This window comes from Bos grunniens, chromosome 10, assembly GCF_055505025.1.
Source record: "Bos grunniens cultivar Pamir isolate PY7600 chromosome 10, Bosgru_T2T1.0, whole genome shotgun sequence".
In the NCBI taxonomy this organism is placed as follows: domain Eukaryota; kingdom Metazoa; phylum Chordata; class Mammalia; order Artiodactyla; family Bovidae; genus Bos; species Bos grunniens.
In genome coordinates this window covers 80,995,735-81,015,584 of record NC_141174.1, presented here as the reverse complement: position 1 = coordinate 81,015,584, position 19,850 = coordinate 80,995,735, and the positions used below count along the sequence as shown (strand labels likewise).

The following is a 19,850-nucleotide window of genomic DNA, read 5'->3' as shown; positions in this document are numbered from 1 at the left end:
AATTGCACTCATTTCACATGCTAGTAAAGTAATGCTCAAAATTCTCCAAGCCAGGCTTCAGCAATATGTGAACCGTGAACTTCCTGATGTTCAAGCTGGTTTTAGAAAAGGCAGAGGAACCAGAGATCAAATTGCCAACATCCACTGGATCATGGAAAAAGCAAGAGAGTTCCAGAAAAACATCTATTTCTGCTTTATTGACTATGCCAAAACCTTTGACTGTGTGGATCACAATAAACTGTGGAAAATTCTGAAAGAAATGGGAATACCAGACCACCTGACCTGCCTCTTGAGAAATCTGTATGCAGGTCAGGAAGCAACAGTCAGAACTGGACATGGAACAACAGACTGGTTCCAAATAGGAAAAGGAGTACATCAAGGCTGTATATTGTCACCCTGCTTATTTAACTTCTATGCAGAGTACATAATGAGAAATGCTGGACTGGAAGAAACACAAACTGGAATCAAGATTGCTGGGAGAAATGTCAATAACCTCAGATATGCAGATGACACCACCCTTATGGCAGAAAGTGAAGAGGAACTAAAAAGACTCTTAATGAAGGTGAAAGTGGAGAGTGAAAAAGTTGGCTTAAAGCTCAACATTCAGAAAACGAAGATCATGGCATTTGGTCCCATCACTTCATGGGAAATAGATGGGGAAACAGTGGAAACAGTGTCAGACTTTATTTTTCTGGGCTCCAAAATCACTGCAGATGGTGACTGCAGCCATGAAATTAAAAGACGCTTACTCCTTGGAAGGAAAGTTATGACCAACCTAGATAGCATAGTCAAAAGCAGAGACATTACTTTGCCAACAAAGTTTTGTCTAGTCAAGGCTATGGTTTTTCCTGTGGTCATGTATGGATGTGAGAGTTGGACTGTGAAGAAGGCTGAGTGCTGAAGAATTGGTGCTTTTGAACTGTGGTGTTGGAGAAGACTCTTGAGAGTCCCTTGGACTGCAAGGAGATCCAACCAGTCCATTCTGAAGGAGATCAGCCCTGGGATTTCTTTGGAAGGAATGATGCTAAAGCTGAAACTCCAGTACTTTGGCCACCTCATGCGAAGAGTTGACTCATTGGAAAAGACTCTGATGCTGGGAGGGATTGGGGGCAGGAGGAGAAGGGGACGACAGAGGATGAGATGGCTGGATGGCATCACTGACTCAATGGACGTGAGTCTCAGTGAACTCTGGGAGTTGGTGATGGACAGGGAGGCCTGGCGTGCTGGGATTCATGGGGTCGCAAAGAGTTGGACATGACTGAGCGACTGAACTGAACTGAAGGGCTGTGACAGTCCCAAGAGCTTTGTTATGAGAATCAGAGAAGAAATCAAGATTGAGCTGCAGAGAGAGCCAGGGATAAAGAAGCCCCAGCACAAAAAGTAAAAAGGAATGAAGTGGGCAGTTCTGGCATCACAGACCCCAACCTGGGTACAACATTCCTGCCCTGAGCTGAGGTGAGGCCAGCTCAGCCTTACCCTTACTGGGATGTGCTTCTGTCTGTCCTGAGCATGGGTCAGGGTCTCCTCTGCTGTGGAGTCTGCAATTAAGTGCAAAGATGTGACTAGGTAGCAGGCTGGGTTTCAGGCACTGCTGATTCTATCAGAAGAGCTAAGGGATCCATGGACTTTACAGCTCTAGAATTAAGAAAGGTGGAAGTGATCACTTTGGTGTACGGTTGAAACTAACACAACATTGAAAAGCAACTGTATGAAAAAAAAGAAAGATGGAAGTGAGATCGGTCCTGGGATTTCTTTGGAAGGAATGATGCTAAAGCTGAAACTCCAGTGCTTTGGCCACCTCATGCGAGGAGTTGACTCATTGGAAAAGACTCTGCAGCATGTGGGGTCTTCCCAGATCGTGGATCAAACCTGTGTCCCCTGCAATGGCAGAAGGATTCTTTACGACCACCCACCAGGGAAGCCCTATCGCATCGCTCTTGTTACGTGACAGTGCATACAGATCTACCTCACAGCTTTTTAAAAGTTACATAATATTCCACAGAACAAATACTACCCTAGTTTAGCAGATCTCGGAGTGTGGTCTGGGAACCCCTTGGGGGATCCTTTCAGGGGGCCTATAAGATGAAAATTATTTTCATAACAGTAAGACATTATCTGCCTTCTGCACTCTCACTCCCTTACAAATGCACAGTGGAGTTTTCCAGGGGCTCCATGACATGTGATGACGTCATGGCTCTGATAGCTAATGAAATAATACGTGTACTTCTAATATTTTCCAAAATGTTCTAAAGAAGTAGACTTGGGGTAAAAAATATGTGCATTTCCAAAAGATGAATTCAGCTTGTTCTTGAACTTCTACTGTGTTATTCCTTACTAACTTCAATTGTACCTGCTTTAATTTCTGTATGATTGTACAATATTGTTATTCTGAAATTCTGATGTTTTCCTTGGACCCATGGGGAAACACAAGAAATAAGTACACTTTATTTTGTTCTGCAATAATATTTTTAATGTTTTTCAAAAACCTTTCTAAAATTTGTCATTTTGTGGGACTTCCCTGGCTGTCTAGTGGTTAAGACTCAGAGCTTCCACTGCAGGGGGCATGGGTTCAGTGACTGATCTGGGAGCTAAGATTTCACATGCTGCGAGGTGTGACCAAGAAAAGTTTTTTAACTTAAAATAATAATAAAAATCTGTAATTGTATCTAAAATTCATACTTTGAAATGTTACAATATTTTATTCTAACACACATCATCACTTCTTTATATGTTTCTTATGTTCAAGAATTTGCCATTGGCTTAAGAAAGACAGATTAGAAGACTTGCTTCTTCAACCCACAGTTGCACCATTCGTGTCTAAAAATACTGGAAAAGATGAAACTGACATGTCAGAGTTCTCTAAGTAGCTAAAAGGAACAATAGATTCCAAAGCAATTGGGCAAAATTAAGAAACAAAAATATAATGAAAGTTATATTTCCCTCAACTATATAGCTACCAATAGTTTATTTTATTATGTCTTATGCAAAGAACATTTTGAATAGTATTATAGCAGTAGGTATACTGCAGCATCATTATGAGACTAATCGCTCAGAGTTTAGAGAAAAAGAAATTGCCTATTTTAAATGTAGATATGTTGAGTTCTTTAAAAGCTAAAAATTGTTTCTTTCAGCCCTTCAAAGAGGAAATGAAAAAGTTACTGAAGCATCATACAGGATAAGTTATTGCATTGCATTCACTGGAGAAGTGCACACAATAGCTCAGAGATAATAAAGCCTCGTACCTTGACATCACTGAGCACCTGCTGGATGAAAAGCCATGAAAGAAATCTGAGCGCTGCCACTTAACAACAATACAGTCACTTATCAAATTAAAGATTTAGCAGCAAATATGAAGACTGAGTTATTCTGAAGAATTGTACTTTTGCTTCATAAATGAACGAATCAACATACATAGGAGAAACATGCTGTTTTCTTGTATCCATCTCATGTCAGCACTAACTAATCATTAAAGGTCTTCTTTTATGTGAATACTTGGCAGCAAACAAAAGTAGTGGCGAATTCTCAGTGCTGACTTCTTGAATCTCGTGGTTTCTCCTGAAACAGTTGCTTTGATATTTAGCTGCTGGCCCTTACCTTAGCACAAATAAAACAGTGGCACAAAACTGTCATTAAGTTCTTCACTGCACATACTTGCAGTTTAGGGAAAAAATGCCAACTTCACATAAGATTATTTCATTAAGTCTTAACCTTTTAAAGAATATGTGGTACATACACATATATGTACAATGGAATATTACCCAACCCTGAAAAAGAATGAAATAATGCCATTTACAGCAACATGGGTGGATCTAAAGATTATCATAGTAAGTAAAGCAGGTCAGAGAAAGACAGATATCAGATGATATCACCCATATGTGGAATCTATGATACAAATGAACTTATTCACAAAACAGAAATAGACTCACAGACAAAGAAAGCAAACATGATTATCAAAGAGGAAAAGGGTGGGGATAAATTTGGAATTTGGAATTAACAGATACACACTACTGTGTATAAAATAGATAAACAAGAAGGACCTACTGTATGGCACAGGGAACTGTATCCAGTATCTTGTAATAACCTATAATGGAAAAGAATCCGAAAGGAATAGAGATAGACATGCATGTATATGTAACTGAATCACTTTGTTGTGCACCTTAAACACTGCAAATCAAGTATACTTCAATTAAAAAAAAAAAACTAGTTAGCACACACACAAAAACCTTGATCCTTGAGAACACATCTTTTATCATTCTTTGTGAAGACATGGAACAACAGACTGGTTCCAAATAGGAAAAGGAGTACATCAAGGCTGTATATTGTCACCGTACTTATTTAACTTATATGCAGAGTGCATCATGAGAAACACTGGGCTGGAAGAAGCACAAGCTGAAATCAAGATTGCCGGGAAAAATATCGATAACCTCAGATATGCAGATGCTGCTGCTGCTGCTAAGTCGCTTCAGTCATATCCGACTCTGTGTGACCTCATAGACGGCAGCGCACCAGGCTCCCCCATCCCTGGGATTCTTCAGGCAAGAACACTGGAGTGGGTTGCCATTTCCTTCTCCAATGCGTGGAAGTGAAAAGTGAAAGTGAAGTCGCTCAGTCATGTCTGACTCTTAGTGACCCCATGGACTGCAGCCTACCAGGCTCCTGCGTCCATGGGATTTTCCAGGCAAGAGTACTGGAGTGGGGTGCCATTGCCTTCTCCGATATGCAGATGACACCACCCTTATGGCAGAAAGTGAAGAGAACTAAAGAGCCTCTTAATGAAAGTGAAGAAGAGAGTGAAAAAGTTGGCTTAAAGCTCAACATTCAGAAAACAAAGATCTGGCATCCACTCCCATCACTTCATGGGAAATAAATGGAGAAACAGTGGGAACAGTGTCAGACTTTATTTTTCTGGGCTCCAAAGTCACTGCAGATGGTGACTGCAGCCATGAAATTAAAAGACACTTACTCCTTGAAAGGGAAGTTATGACCAACCTAGACAGCATATTGAAAAGCAGAGACATTACTTTGCCAACAAAGGTCCGTCTAGTCAAGGCTATGGTTTTTCCAGTAGTCATGTATGGATGTGAGAGTTGGACTATAAAGAAAGCTGAGCACCAAAGAATTGATGCTTTTGAACTGTGATGTTGGAGAAGAGTCTTGAGAGTCCCTTGGACTGCAAGGACATCCAACCAGTCCATCCTAAAGGAAATCAGTCCTGAATGTCCATTGGAAGGACTGATGTTGAAGCTGAAACTCCAATACTTTGGCCACCTGATGCAAAGAGCTGACTCATTTGAAAAGACCCTGATGCTGGGAAAGATTGGGGGCAGGAGGAGAAGAGGACGAAAGAGGATGGATGAGATGGTTGGATGGTATCACCGACTCAATGGACATGAGTTTGAGTAAACTCCGGGAGTTGGTGATGGACAGGGAGGCCTGGCGTGCTGCAGTCCATGGGGTCACAAAGAATCGGACACAACTGAGCAACTGAACTGAACTGTGAAGAAATGGGAAGTATACATAAAACATTGCTGATGCATGCTGAAGAACAATGGTTATCTCAAGGAAAAGCACTTGCGCAATCAACTGAGACGGAAACTGAACTGTTCATTTTCTTTGTGTAGCACTATTTTACTGGAAAGAATGACTGATAGGCAAACTATGATTATTTATATTTGGATATTTGGCAGGTATTTTCTCAAAAATAAACAAAGGAGACTTCACTTCAAGGAACATAAGTGACAATACTTGCTGACATTCATACAATTTGAATTTTCCAACAAAAATTACAATTGTAGGAAATCTGCATCTGCCATCCTGAATTTAACAACTGCCTGACACTATAAGAGTTTTCCAATGAGATCAATATTGATATTAATAAATGTGATTTTTAGTATTGTGCAATAAAATATATCAGCGTTTGGAGGGGTATGCATAGCTCAGTGAACCAAAATTTTCCAGAAGACCAACACGTGATGTTACAGCATCACACGTAGGTGAATGATCCACTCAAAGTGTAAGATAGATCAAAGGAATTTTAATATAACAGAGCTGAAAAATGTGTTGATATGGTTTCACATTCCACACTGAAACTAAGCTTTACGAAAACTACCAGTTTCCCTGGTGGTCCAGTAGTTAAGAATCCACCTTCCAATGCAGGGGACTCAGGTTCCATCCATGGTCAGGGAACTGAGATCCCACATGGGGGCAACTAACCCCGAGCACAACTGGAGAAAAGCCTACACGCTGCAAGGAAGACCCAGTGCAGCCCAAATAAAGTAAACTTTTTTAAAACAGAAACTATCAGTTGTCAAGTGTTGCTGTAGTATGAAAGAGAAATATTCACGATTATCTGAGAAAGCTGATACTCCTCTCTTTCCAACTGCGTATCTATGAGTCCAGATATGCTTCATCTACTTCCATCAAAACAGCACATTATAACAGAGTAAATGCAGAAGCAGGTATGAGATGTTAGCTGTCTATTATTAAGCCTGACATTAAAGAGGCTTGTAGAAATGTACAATAATGCCACTTTTCTCACTATATTTTTGCCTTAGAAAGTATAGCTATTTTTCATTTAACACGGTATTTATGAAAAAATGTCTGGTGCAGCCACCATGGAAAACAGTGTAGAAGTTCCTCAAGAAATTAAAAATAGAACTACCATTTCATCCAGGAATTCTGCTTCTGGGTAAATATCCAAAGGAAATAAAACAATTATCTTTTAAAAATTTTTTTAATTGAAGGATAATATAACTGTTATCTTGAAAAAAGTATCTGTACTCTCACGTTCATTGCAGTATTATTTACAATAGCCAAGGTATGGAAACAATCTAAATATATGTCAATGGATAGATGGATAAAGAAAATGTGATATATATGTATAGTATGGGATTTCCTCGTAGCTCAGTCGGTAAAGAATCTGCCTGAAATGCAGGAGACCTAGGTTCAATTCCTGGGTCGGGGAAATCCCTGGAGAAGGAAGTGGCAACCCACTCCAGTATTCTTGCCTGGATAATCCCATGGACAGAGGAGCCTGGCAGGCTACAGTCCATGAGGTCACAAGAGTCAGACATAACTTAGTGACTAAACTACCACCACCGTGTATATTATATATACACACAATATTTTAGCCTTAAAAAAAAAGAAAACTATAGTTTAATAAAAAGTTGCTTTAAAAAAAGAAAGAGAAAGAAATATTGTCGTTTGTGACAGCATGGATGAACCTGGAGGGCATTATGCCTAGTGAAATAGCCAGACATAGAAAGACAAATACTCCATGGTATCACTTACATGTGGAATCTAAAAAGAAAAGTCAAACTCATAGAAATAGTAAAAAAAAGTCTTTTCCAAGGCTGGGGAGTAGGGGAAATAGGGAAAGATTGGTAAAAGGGTACATTTTCAATTATAAGATGAGAAGTTCTGAGGATCTAATATATGTATAACATGGTGGCTAGAGTTGATAAACACTACGTTGAATAACTGAAATTTGCTAAGAGAGCAGGGAGAAGGCAGTGGCACCCCACTCCAGTACTCTTGCCTGGAAAATCCCATGGACAGAGGAGGCTGGTAGGCTGCAGTCCATGGCGTCGCTAAGAGTCGGACACGACTGAGTGACTTCACCTTCACTTTTCACTTTCATGCATTGGAGAAGAAAATGGCAACCCACTCTAGTATTCTTGCCTGGAGAATCCCAGGGACAGGGAAGCCTGATGGGCTGCCGTCTATGGGGTCGCAGAGTCAGACACGATTGAAGCGACTTAGCAGCAGCAGCAGCAAGAGAGTAGAACTTAAATGTTCTCACCAAGAAAAGTTAATTATGTGAGGTGATGGATGTGTTAACTCAATGGGGAGAATCCTTGCACAATGTATATGTATATCAAATCATCACATTGTACACTTAAAATATATCTTACAAATCTTTTATCATTTATAACTCAATAAAGCTGAAAATGTTATATATATGAACATATAATGGGTTTTAATGAATAAGTTAAAATTTCTCAGTTTTAATTTCTATTACAGTAAATTTTGGGACTTCCCAGGTGGTGCCAGTGATAAAGAACCTGCCTGCCTATGTAGGAGACACAGGAGATGTGGGTTCAACTCTTAGATCAGAAAGATTCCCCTGGAGAAGGGGATGGCAACCCACTCCAGTATTCTTGCCTGGAGAATCCCATTGACAGAGGAGCCTGGTGGGCTACAGTGCATGGGGTCGCAAAGAGTTGGACATGACTTAGAGACTAAACAACAACCTGCCTGAGACTTCCCAAGGCTACTTCCCATCAGCCTTCCTGCCCCCAGCCTCAGATCTGAGAAGCCCACTCCACAATCTACCGGGCAGAGCAGTAGCCCGGGGGCGGAGGGGAACCAGGGCAGAGAGCAGGCCCTTGACAGCTCCTCTCAGATTCCCACCACCCTGTTTCTGCCCCAAGGAAAATTTCTCAGAGGGCAGGCTCCCTACACAGCCACGAGTTCCTGCTATCCCCCCAAGGACGAAAAGCTCCCCCCTCCCCCACTAGGAGACTCCACCCTCACTGACGGTCTATTAATCCCTATCTATACCCAAGGCCTTTCCAGTTGAGCACAGGTCAGGCTCCTGGAAATTATAGGTCGGTTTAAGGAGAAGATTGATAGTGTGTCCTCCAAGGCTGCATACCAAGGACGTTCCAGACAGAGCATTTGACCCCCATCCTCCTCTTTCCTGAGAATATATTCTCCCTGTCAGTCCTAAATATTGCCTCAACAAACTGTTGCCGGGTCATAAATTATTTTTCTCACTGACATTCATCTCACAACATAATACACAGAACGTCCCAGGACTCTGCTCACATCCTGTGCTCCCTCCTGCCCTCCCAGCCTCTGCATCTCATCTCCCTCCTGGGTTTCCAGCTCCAGGCGTATCCATGAAGTCGGCCTGCCCCTAAACCTCACATGGTACACAAAAATTAATTCAAAATAGCACACAGATTTATAAGTAAAACATAAAACTATAAAACTTTTAGAAGAAAACATACAGTAATCTTCCTTAGCCTGTTGATATGATAAATTACATGGACTGATGTTTGAACATTGAATGAGCTTTGCGTCTTGGTTGATTATGATGTATAATGGTTTTTGCTGCTGCTGCTGCTGCTGCTAAGTCACTTCAGTCGTGTCTGACTCTGTGCGACCCCATAGATGGCAGCCCACCAGGCTCCCCGGTCCCTGGGATTCTCCAGGCAAGAACACTGGAGTGGGGTGCCATTGCCTTCTCAGATAATGGTTTTTAGGCATTGCTAAATTCTATTTTCTAAAATTTCATTAATATTTTTCTATTTGTGTATCTATATTCATGAGGGTTCTTTTTTCAATATTTATTTATTTATTTGGCTGTGCCAGGCTGTGGCACGCGGGATCTTGGCTCTCTGTTGTGGCATGTGGGATCTAGTTCCCTGACCTAGGATCAAACCCAGCCCCCTGCATCAGGAGCACAGAGTCTTAGCCAGGAAAGTCCCTCATGAGGGTAACTGGATTGTCGTTTTCTTTTTCTTTTCTTTTTTCTTCCTATGTTTGGTCTGGTTTCAGTATCAAGATAATCTCTTTATTAAATGAGTTGGGAAGTTTTCTTTCCTTTTCCATTTTCTGGAAAAGATTTTGTAAGACTGGTCAAATCTACTTAGCATACTTCAAAAGGAACAGGAGTTCTTCCTTCCTTTCTTTTTTCTTTCACAATGGTAATGATTACCTGGAGGAGGCAAACCACTCATCTACTCTGAGGTTCAACTATGACCTGTTTGTTTTTATATTTCTATAATACTAGTATAGCTTTTACTATGTGCCAGGGACTATTCCAAGTATTTTGTAAATATTAAGTCTTTAATCCTCATATAACCATTTAAGGTAGATATCATAATCATTCCTACTTCACAGAAGAGAAAACTGAGGCACCAGATAAATACAGTAACTTGCACAAGGTCACACAGCCACTACAGGCATACCTCAGAGATACTGCAGGTTTGGTCTCAGAGGGGTGACAACTTTCCCAAAGACGCACAAAGTGTATGTATGTACAGGCTCCAGTGCCCTCTCTGACAGCTGTGCATCTGGGAAAGAGCCCCCTGCAGGATAGTCAGCACCCACCTGCCCATGCAAAGGTCTGCCTGCAGACCAAAGAAGCGGGGTCTGAGATAAAGCGAAGATGGTTCCTGGAAAGTTAAATGTTGAGCGACTTCACCTCCCTCTTCAGGGGCCCCAGGGCTTCTGCCCTTCCCACCTTAAAGCCTGCAGATCCCAGACTCATTTGATAATGGTTTTCAATAGCATGAAAGCATGCTAATGGGAGGTCCAGCACAGCTGGGGCTAAGAGAAGCCTCTCTCCCCCAACGGCTAGAGGCTTGAGCCAGCCTCTAGTGCCTCCTGCCTTCTTTGTCTCCCTCCCACCAGCATTTCCTCTCCTTTTTGCACCAGAGCCTGGCATAAGGAACAGTCCCCAGCTCCCACTAAAGTTCCACAGCAGCCCTCACCCACCTCCCCTTCACTGGCTGCCTCCTCCTCTCCTGGGTGGCAATTTGACTGGAGTAGCTTGAGCTCTGACTTTTAGAACAAATCCAGATGACCAGGCTCTGGTAGCCCAGTGGGACCTGGGAAGGGACTGGTAGTCCCCGGGGCCGTGTGACAGCCTCTGGGCTCTTACTGCACCTTGTCAGGCTTTGCTTAACCCTGGAATGGAGCCCCAGGAGGCCTAGGGATGGGGTGAGGGAAAAACTACCGCAAACAACACGAGGGCGGAAACCCCAGGGCCACCCTAAGAACAGAGTCCCGTGTTCTGCTAGGACAGCCGTCCAGAAGCCGGTGAAAGTGTGATGGACGGGGCTGTTCAAGGGGGAAGCTCACAGAGACAAAGGCCCAGAAATCAAATCTGAACTGAGGCAAAAGCCGAGGGCCTGGCATGTCATTGGCCAAAATGAAAACTGGCAGACTCTCTCCTGAGTTGTTCAGGGCACTCCTGGGTAGGGTTTGGGGCAAATCCTTCCCGTCCACAGCCTGAGGTCACCACTGTCACCGGTGTCTGAAGGCCAGAAATAGAAATGAGACACTTGGCCTTCTCATGTGCTTAATCTAATGCTTGATTTATTAAAGAGGAGACAGTGGCCTTTGGCGGGGGAAGCCTTACTAGGCATTGGAGCTGCTGGATGTGGCATGTGGGTCCTTATATTCATGTTGCTCCTCCAGGATGCTTTCTGTCACACCACAAGGTCAGCCACTCCCTCACTCCCACCCTAGAACTTTGCTCTGGCAGGGGAGGGGCTGCTAAATACTAGGGCAATAAAAGCCTCCTGAGTCTCATTTTCCTGTACTTAGCACAGGGACATAGTGGTGGATAAAGTGAAGGGAAGCCCAGCTCCAAGGATGGGATTATGATCTTATATATATCCCCCAGGTGATGAATGTCCAGTCACTCTGAGCATATTCAGGGCAGCTCCTGCCCTTGCTTTAACACAGCACTCACTCAAGCAGGGAGGGACCTGCAAGATTTCAGTGGGCAGAAGGACAGCACAAGAGTGGTCTGGCCACCAGGGGCTCCGGGGAAGGATCCTCAGTCACCAGGTGGTCTGGAGCATGAAGTCATAATGACAGACCTAAAGATACAAAGGAATAATAGGCTCACCGCAACACCAGCCACCACAGGCCTTGAAGCCAGGTTAACAAATGGGAATCATCACTCCTCCCATCCATGGGGCAGGAGCAGGAGTGCTCCCAGAACTGAGGGCAGAGGTGAGGGAGGAATCAAGCTGTTAGGCAGATATTCCCACAGGGTGACAAAGCCACAAGGAAAAAGAGCTGAGAAACTGGGACAGGTCTTTCCAGGTGGGGAGAAAGCTATGGATGTGATTGGGGTCATTAGGAAGAAGCTGACTGCCCTCCTCATCCAGTCCATCCCCCATCAAGGGCAGGGTTTGGGGGAATCTGCATGGAAAAGTCTACAAAAAGGCAATGTGTGCAGTGGCTAGAAAAACAGTCTTCAGGGACTTTCCTGATGGTCCAGTAGCTGGGACTCGGTGCTTTTACTGTTGGGGCCAGGGTTCAATCCCTGGTAGGGAACTAGGATCCTGCAAGCCCCAAGGTGTGGCCATAACAGAAAACATTTGCAAACAAACAAACAAACAAAAAAAACCCACAAGCTTTAGACACCAAAGAAACTGTTCTAAAGGTGCCTCAGTGGTAAAGAATCTGCCTGCCAGAGCAGGAGATGCAAGAGACAGGCGTTGGATCCTTGCATTGGGAAGAGCCCCTGGAGGAGGAAATGGCAAATCTCTGCAGTATTCACACCTAGGAAATCCCATGGATAGAGAAGCCTAGAGGGCTATAGTCCATGGGCTACAGACACTAAGCATGCATGCTTGCTTACTTGCTAGGCTTAGTAGCTATATGGCCTAGGGCAGTGATTCTCAAAGTGCCTTCCTTGGTCCAACAGTATTAGCCTTACCCAGGAACTTAGGAGAAATGCAGATTCTTGGGCCACATCCCAGCCTTCTGGATCACACTCTGGGGGTGAGATCCCACTCACTGTTTGATCAAGCACTCTGGCTGATTCTACTGCATGCCAGAGTTTGAGAATTGCTAACCTAGGACGGTTACCAATCTCTCTAAGGCACAGTTGTTCTCATTGGAAAAGTGAAGATAATAGTGCCTACTTCATAAGGTTATTGTGAAGATTAAATAAGATACTGCAAATACAGAACTTGGCCCAGAACTTGGTAAGCCTTCTGTGAATGTCAGTTATTAGTACTATCATCTCCCAGCTATTCCACAAAAGGAAGGGAACCCAGGGCCTAGTGTTGCCCTCTTCCTGGGCCACCTAGTCAGTGTCATTTTCAAGCATGCAGTGCTAACAGGAAGATACCTAGCGCACCTCCCTCTCAGGGGGGTGTTCACTGTGTACTGAGGGAAGGGAAGGGACTGGGAGGCCACCTGCTTCAGGTCCCAGCCAGGGAGCTCAGCTGTGTGTGGGCTTCCCTTTGTATGTCCCACACCAGGGGACCAGGGACACACTGGCTGCTCCATCCTCACTGAAGGGTAAAAATCAACTTCTCCAAGCCTCACATCAGCCTGCACCACCACCACCTCTTCCAGAGTTAATAGAAAACTGTGACTCAAATAACGGATTAGATAGATAAATGTGCTGGTGCAAAGATGTTTTTAGTTGAAACATGAGGAGGGGAGGCTTTTCACAGTGTGAACGCCCTTGCTCTCCCACCTAACGCTAGAGCAAGGGCACATCCTGGTCTCTATGGTTACCAAGAGCAGCCTCGTCCAGGAGGACCAGAGGGTAAAGAGCGGGAACTGAGTCCGTGGTTGCCACAGCGGGAAGAAGGGATCCCACAAAGGCAAGGGAGGAAAGGGTGGGGCCATTTTCCACCAGCTCCAAGGGGCAGGATGAGAAGCCTCTTAACCTGAAAATGAATTTCACAGAGAAGGATATTTCCCTGCATTTATTCCTGGCACACCGTGTTTTGAACAGTTGTTCCCATTTTTCTTCGAAGATGCCACTTAAAATTTTTTTTTTCAATTTTTCTATTTTCATCAGAAAGAGTCAAGTAGATGTGAATCTGTCTTTAACACATGCTAATTCTCCGTTTAATAAGGAAATTCTGTGGGAAGTAGCAGTTGCAGCTGCAAGAGGTGAAATTCCACCCTGGAAAATAAGATGGGGGAGCACAACTGAGTCCAGAGTGAACATCAGAAACTGAGACACCTGAAACAGAATGCCAAGTATTCACACACATGCGATGACTGCAGTTTAAGGTCTCCACCCGCTACCTCCTGCTGTTCGGGCAGTTGCCAAAAAGGAATGTGGGGAATGATTGGATTGGCTGTATCCTCAGGTTATCTTCATGTACAAATATAAACCATTATTATGAGTTAAAACAGGATACTAGTGTGGGATTTAGGAAGGCACAGGGGTTTTTTTCCCCTTCATATCTGACTCTGGCCTTGAATCTCAGCTTCTCCACGCCCCCGGCTCCTCCCTCTGCTGTAGGGCCAGCCTGCCCTGCTCTGAGAATCTCCAGGACTGGAATCCCACCTCCCATCCACACATGCACGGGGCTAGGACTCAGAGCAAGCTGTGATGAAACAAGGCACAGACGAGTGCTGTAGCAGAATGTAACCTGGCTGGTTTCTTTGCCTATTGGGCATCTTACCCTGCCACCTCCCATGGCTCAGAGGTACGGGCTCCAAGACCAACGACCTGGAAGATACCCAGGCCTTTCTTCCCCTGATCCTCTGATCCCCACCCCAGTCATTTAAAGCATACAAACACGTGCTCCTCAGTGTGAGGCACGGTACCTCAGTGTGCACCCAAATCTAAGTCAGCCCTAATGACAGCCTGTTATCCCCTCTCCTTCCCATCCCACCCCGGGAAAAACTTAGGTTCTTTTTCTCAGCTCCACTGGATGATGTTGAAGGCCCAACCCCATAGCATAACCCCCAGGACCACCCCTCTTTCCAACACCAAGCTGCTCCCTTCACAGCCACCATAGGAAACAAATGAGCTTAGGAGGGATGAGGGGTACCAGATGATGCCGGACTTTGCCAAGCATAGATCCCTTCAACAGAATCTGAAGTTCTTGTCCTCTCCCACAGGGGAAAAATGGATATCCAGGCCCCATTTGCCCATGTTCAGAGGATTCACAGTCCCTGAAGGCCCATCCTTGGGTCTTTTAGTCCATAGACTTTGGGTTAAAAATCCCTGCTCTGTAGAGAACCCAACCCCACAGAGAGTGCGGGAAAAGAAACAGAAACAAGGTCTCAAACACCCTTTCCCTTCTGGCAAGCCAAAACCGGGAGCAGGGAGAGGCAGGAGTGGCCACACAGGGAAAGACAGCATATTGAACATTCTAGAATCATGATCTGATGAGCAGGGGAAGCTTTGTGTCCCAACAGCTGTGGCCAGACAGAGGTAATGCAGTGTCTGGACCCTGGCCATTCTTACCCTCTCTCCCACCATGGGGATCTCTGGCCCCATCCTGACCCCTGGTGGCTGCCAATGGGATGAGGCGAGAGAGCTTCCCAAGCTCCCCCCTGCCCCGTGGGGGTTGGAAGGGGAAGCAACATTGGAAGATGAACTTCCAAGCCTACAGGCCCCTGCTGGGGTCCCCAGGAGATATCAGCATGTTTCTCAGGGTGCTTCAGGCGGTTGACTCAACTACAGTGCCTTCTCAGTCTAAGCCTGGCAATCAAACAAATGTACATGAAAAAAAACATTTTTCACCTGTCAAGTTGGCCAAAGGTGTGTGTGTGTGTGTGTGTGTGAGAGAGAGAGAGAGAGAGAGAGAGACTGAAAGAGGAAATAGACAAAACAGGCTCTATCTTGAAAGCAGGACTCCATCTTGGGCCAGACCGTGGACTTTGAGCTATATGCCCAGTATCTATGGAAACAACACACAAACTGGAAAACCAGGCCCCAGGGCTCTTCCCTAGACTCTCCTTAGCCTAAAAAAATATGCTAATTATCTGTGTAACTGATTAGAATCATATATTCTATTATACTTATTGGAGTATAACCACAGGCCTATTGATAATTGCCCACTGTTAACTACCTAGGCTTAAGGCATATGAATCACCGGGTTAACTTTGATTGTATCTTTGTTCAGATTAGTTTCAGGGAATTTGGGGAGGTGGGTTTGGGCACGTACACTTAGGGTATATAAGGTTTTCACAAAAACTGGCTGGGGTCCTTGGCTAAGAGGAGACTCTGCCTTGGGCCCACCGCTGTAATAAACTGCACTCCACTATCTGCACTGTCTTTCTGAGTGAGTTTGTTTCCCGGAACGCGTGGCTACAACATGACAAATACATGAAGGCAATCAGACCAGCATTCTCATGCACAACTGGTGAGAGTACAAATTTGTGCAACCTTTCTAGAAGTGATTCTAGCCAAATAAATCCAAAATCTTACCAAGTGTTTCTATCTTCTGGTCCAGTAATTCTGGGAAATTCAAGAAATCAACAGACTGAAATAACATGATGCCTGGGTTTTGAAATAAATAGAAGAGAAAACAAGATTAGCCAAAAGTGGTAACTGTTGAAGTTGGGGGATGGGCATATAGGAGTTTTCTATTCTATTTTTTGTTTATCTTGGTATAGGCTTGAAATTTTCTGTGATAAAACTTTATATGTATTTTTGGCCACACCATGCAACTTGCAGAATCTTAGTTCCCAGACCAAGGATTGAACCCAAGCCACTGCAGTGAAAGCACCAAGTCCTAACCACTGGACTGCCAGGGAATTCTCAAAACATTTTTTAAGAAAAGCATCAGAAATGCAAGGATTTGTATAAAAGGTGTTAATCTGGGGGAATTGCCTGGTGGGCCAGTGGTTAGGAGTCTGCATTTTCAATGTCAACAGAGTGGGTTCAAATCTTGATTAGGGAGCAAGAATCCCACAAGCCTTGTGGCATGGTCAAAAGAAAAAAAATTGATGTTAATATTTAATAATAAAAACTATAAATAGCATAAATGTGCTATGCTAGAATGGTTCAACAATTTATGTTGCATCCAAACAGTGAAATATTACGCAGTCATTAAAAATTCAAGGATGTTTGAATGATATGAAAAATTGCTCACAGTGTAATGCAAAGCAAATAAGTTGGATACAAAATTGTTTATGCAGTATTTAAATAATTATGTTAAATAAAAAATGCATAGAGGAGAAGACAGTATGAAAACATTAATACACTTGATTGCTAGTCATGCAATGACTATGGGTGATTTTTACTCTTGATACTGTGCTTTTGTATTTCTACATGTTTAACTTTAATAAATAGGCCCCCAAAATTGCATTTGTTAAAATAATACTCTTGAGAGTCTGACAGATATTCAACTCCAACGGCTGCCACATATTAGCTGTGCAACACTGAGCAAGTTAACCTCTGGGTCTCAGATTCCTCACCTATAAAACTGGCATAATGCCACCTATTTTTCAAGCCCCATTTACTGGGCATTTACTATGTACGAGGCACTAGACCAAGTGGTTTTGCCTCGCTGTATAATCACATGTGCTACTCATACATGATCATTTCAATCCTCACAACAAGCTGAAGTGTAGGTTACAGTGTTCCCATTTTAGAAATACACAAACTGCAGCTCGGAAAAGTTAAGGACTGTGCTCCGCTTTACCCAGCTAGCCGGCAGTAGAGTCAGGGTTCAGACGGAGGCCTGTCCGTCTTTGCCAGCCCAGTTCTTGGCCTCCTGTCTGGGCTGCTCAAAGTTAGTTTTGTTATGAGGATTGAATGAAGTAACACAGGTGGAAGACCACCCACAGTGGGGCTCCGAGTCCAGAGCTGCTTCATATACTATTGGTTCCCTTTTCTACGACCCTCCAGGCCTTAGGAAATTGTGGCAGAACAAACCATCGCAACCTCCAAAGGAAAAAAAAAAGGCATCTTGACCCTAAAAGGAGGGTTATAGGACCTGTAGAGACAGACCAGAGAGGGGCTGGAAAACTGCCTTTCAGGGCAATATGAGGGGCTAGGACTGTGCGTGCCCCGCAGTTTCCAGGGTAGTCCTGCCAGGGACTTCATCAGAGGATACCTTGATTTGCAGCTTAGAATTCAGTACTGAGTCACCCTGCCAATAAGCATTGCTCCCCACTTTTCACTTACCCTGCCACCATTCCTCCCTAAAACACAGGGCACAAGTATCCCCAGACCCATAGTTTTGTTTTTCTCTTCTTGTTTCCTACCCTTTTTTTTTTTTTTTTTGGAGAAAAGGGGGATCTTAGGGTCTGAATAGTACCGTGTGCTGTGTGGAGAAGGAAGGCCTTGGTATCTAGGGGTGAGTGTTGCAATGCAGTTGAGCCTATTCCACAACTCCTGGATTCATCTTCAATGCTCTTTCCCTAGGGAGCCAGCGAAAGTTAGGCTCTTCTCTACTTCTACCCCTAGTTCATGGTAACATGAACTACTCTAGAATTGCTTGTTCGTTGTCTGTCTTCTCTACTAGATAATAAGCTCCATGAGGGCAGGCACCACACTGTTCACCACTGAATCTGTCTCCCCTGCAACATGCCTGATACATCGTAAACTATGTACATGTCTCTCCATTCAGCAAGAAAGAAAGCAAAGAGAGAGGGGAAGGGAGGACCTCTCCATCGGCAGCCTTGTCCCAAGTAGACCCACAGTTGCCCCATTCCGTGCTAAGCTCTTAGATGTGGTCCCAACCCTGAAGGCTTAACATGTTTCTCCAACCTCATATCCACCTTTAGAAAAACAACGTGCAAGAGAAATTTCCTTTTATTCCAAACTTCATGCTCTTTTACCTCAGTACTCAAAATGGATCTCCTGAGTTTAAGGGCAGATTCCAAGTACAAGGGATTCCTGGGAGGAATTATTCCTGGGAGGCTCAAAAGGCATCTCTGTCTGTCCTAATCCTAGTTCTGCCACCTCTGCTGTGTGACCTTGGGTAAGTGATCTCCCCTCAAACCCTGGCTGGGCCTTGTTCTCATCTCTGTAAAATGATAGGGTAGACCAGAACTTGTATGAATATGAAAGCACTTGAGAGAATTCCCTGGCAGTCCAGTAGTTAGGACTCAGCGCTCTCGCTGCTGGGGCCCTGGGTTCAATCCCTGGTCCAGGATATAAGATCCTGAAAGCAGCCAAAAAAAAAAGAAGAAAAGCATTCATTTGCAGTTGACTCTCTACCCTGTTGTGGGTAACTGGACAGCATTCTCCTTCCTAATGCTTAGGGGCAGGGTAGATTCAGTGTCTGAGTAAGCTGAGGAGAGGAAAGATGTGCCTACTTCTGTCTGTAAACAGGAAGACCCAGGCTGTGTGGCCCCTCTGGTCAGGGAGCCTCAAGGAGCAGTGGAAGGCTGAAGGGGACCTTGCCACAATAAAGCACCCCCCAAAAAAAACACGTCATTGCCTCTAGGTTTGCAAAAGAGAAGACTCCAAACACCCAGGTTCTTCGTGGCACCACCCAAGCAAGACCCCTGTTCCCTATTTAAAAACAATGCACCCCCTCATGCCTGCCCTTCCCCTCCCTGGGAAGAACCCAGGGAGAAACAGTGGAGGGGGTGGAGGATTGTGCAGCCAGGCCTCCTGGCAGGGCCCCATTTCAAGCTCGCTCAGAAGGCGCAGGTGCAGAGCCTCTCGGTCCACTGCAGCGGTTTCTTAGGGAGGACAGTGGACTTGGTGGACACAGGCGTCCAGGCCCAAAGGCTTCCTGACTTCAGTCCAAGCAGCTGGCAGGTTCATCCTTCTCTCCAGGGCCCCACAAACACCACTTCCGGCCCTCCAGCCCCTGCTTGGGCTCCTCCTGCCTAGATGTCTCCCCAGGCCCGCCCTCCCCGTGCAGAGCTTTCTCCTTCCCTCACAACCCTTATTTCACTCTCTCAGTCTCCATATCTATTTCTTCTCCCTCCTTCTCCTCCTCCCCTGCCTCTCTTCTGCTTGCCATCCCTCACCAGCCCCGCAATGGGTCTCCCTCCCCTTCTCCTTCTCCGACAGAATCTCCCCCCGCCTTAGCTCTCATCCCTGCACCTCTTTCTTTGTATTCTTCTCGCCCTCTCCCGGCCCCGCCAGCATCTCTCCTCCCCCGGCTGGCTTCGGCCTCCCCCAGCCTCCCCATCTTCAGCTCAGTCTCCTCCCCCTGGCTCCTCTCCCCTCCCCTCAGCCTCACCCCACTCCCGGCCTGCACCCCAAGGTTTCTTTTCACCCTGTGGGGCTCGGTGCCTCTCTTCGTCCACTCTACTGGCCTCCTCCCTCAGCGCAGGTAGAGCAGGCACCCATCCTTTCCTGCCCCGCCCCCAACGCTAACACCGCCGCTGCCTCTTCAGCCCGGTCTCCTCCTCTCCCCACCCTCTCCTCT

At 44.9% G+C, this 19,850-nt stretch overlaps 1 long non-coding RNA gene across 1 annotated transcript; it reads right to left on the bottom strand.

Annotated features, from left to right (window-relative positions):
- Positions 1-13,457: 13,457 nt before the first annotated feature.
- On the bottom strand, positions 13,458-17,910 carry LOC147365151 (uncharacterized). Its single transcript, XR_015135185.1, has 3 exons — positions 17,778-17,910; positions 15,941-16,012; positions 13,458-13,675 (listed from the first exon to the last, which is right to left on the bottom strand). It is a non-coding gene; the product is annotated as an uncharacterized LOC147365151 (long non-coding RNA).
- Positions 17,911-19,850: the final 1,940 nt, after the last annotated feature.